This window comes from Mandrillus leucophaeus, unplaced genomic scaffold (assembly GCF_000951045.1).
Source record: "Mandrillus leucophaeus isolate KB7577 unplaced genomic scaffold, Mleu.le_1.0 Scaffold1395, whole genome shotgun sequence".
NCBI classification, from domain to species: Eukaryota; Metazoa; Chordata; class Mammalia; order Primates; family Cercopithecidae; genus Mandrillus; species Mandrillus leucophaeus.
Window position 1 is genome coordinate 132,539 of NW_012101360.1, and position 1,860 is coordinate 134,398.

At 47.1% G+C, this 1,860-nt stretch overlaps 1 protein-coding gene across 1 annotated transcript in view; it reads right to left on the reverse strand.

Annotated features, from left to right (window-relative positions):
- Positions 1–1,860, reverse strand: part of PTPN9 (protein tyrosine phosphatase, non-receptor type 9) — a 135,179-nt gene that overhangs the window by 127,959 nt on the left and 5,360 nt on the right. The window lies entirely within an intron of this gene.

Sequence of the window (1,860 nt, forward strand, 5' to 3'; positions counted from 1 at the left end):
CCAGCTACTCAGGAGGCTGAGGCAGGAGAATGACGTAAACCCGGGAGGCGGAGCTTGCAGTGAGCTGAGATCCGGCCACTGCACTCCAGCCTGGGTGATAGAGCGAGACTCCATCTCAAAAAAAAAAAAAAAAGACTGTAAATACATAGGTGTGGTAAAATATTATAATGACTGTAAGAGCTGGCAGTTTTTGTAACAACAAAAAAAGACAGAGAGAGAGTGAGAGAAATATGACCAGGGGACACACTGCTATTCAATGATCAATAGATAATACTGGCTCCTCAGTTAAAAATGTAAGGGGCACTCTGAGATAGGTCCTTCAAGCTACCATTCAAAAATATCAAGTTGTGCTTGTTGATAATTTTGGCTGATATATCCTTTGATTCAATAAGGCTACTTATTCTGGATCTACTGGTTGAAAACTCTGGTCTTTTCTAGGTGCATGGGTTCCAGCAGTACTTGAGATAAAATAGTGATCTCAAATAGTGGTTCTTTGCTAACTCATGCCAAGCTGGCCCTCCTGCCAAGGCAAGCAGGGTAGGCCATGGCAATAGTATCAGTTAGAGACCAGGTGTCATGGCTCACGACTATAATCCCAGCACTCTGGAAAGCCAAGATGGGTGGATCACTTGAGCCCAGGAGTTCAAGACCAGTCCGGGCAACATGGCAAAACCCCGTCTCTACAAAAAATACAAAAATAGTCGGGCATGCTGGCTGTAGTCCCAGCTACTTGGGAGCTGAAGTGGGAGGAGAATGTGATTGGCCCGTCTTGAGTTATGAACCTGACACTTGACTAAGGGAAGGCAGTTTTCCCAGACTATAGCGTCACTCAAATATATTGCATGGGAAGATGACTCCACAATAAAAAGAAACTGGGGGCTGGGCGCAGTGGCTCACGCCTGTAGTCCCAGCACTTTGGGAGGCCAAGGCAGGTGGATCACCTGAGGCCAGGAGTTCGAGACCAGCCTGACCAACATGGAGAAACCCCGTCTCTACTAAAAATACAAAATTAGCCGGGTGTGGTGGCACACGCCTATAATCCCAGCTACTCGGGAGGCTGAGGCACTTGAACCCAGGAGGCAGAGGTTGTGGTGAGCCAAGACTGCACCATTGCACTCCATGCCTGGAAAACAAGAGTGAAGCTCTGTCTCAAAAAAGAAAAAGAAAAAGAAACAAACAACAACAACAAAAAAGAAACTGGGTGCTGTTTAGAGTGTTGGCTAGAAAACTAATATGCAGTCATAGCAACCTATAACACAACCATCTTTTTTTTTTCCTTTTTTGAGCAGGGGCTCACCCTGTTGCTCACGTTGGAGTACAGTGGTGCAATAATAGCTCACTGCAGCCTTGACCTCCCAGTGATCCTCCTGCTTCAGCCTCTCAAGTAGCTGGGATTACAGGCGTTAGCCACCATGCCTGGCTAATTTTCGTATTTTTTTTAGAGACAAGGTTTTACCATGTTGCCCAAGCTGGTCTCAAACTCCTGAGTTCAAGTGATCTGCCCACCTTAGCCTCTCAAAGTGCTGGGATTACAGGCATGAGCCACCATGCCTAGCCAACACAACCATCTTTAAAACAGGTGGCAAAAGGTGGTTTGATAATCCCTAAAGAAATATGACCAGGTGAAGGCCAGGCACGGTGGCTCATGCCTGTAATCCCAGCACTTTGGGAGGCCAAAGTGGGCAGATCACGAGGTCAGGAGTTCAAGACCAGCCTGACCAACATGAAGAAACCCTGTCTCTACTCAAAATACAAAAATTAGCCAGGTGTGGTGGCACATGCCTATAATCCCAGCTACTCAGGAGGCTGAGGCAGGAGAATTGCTTGAACCTGGGAGGCAGAGGTTCCTGTGAGCTGAGA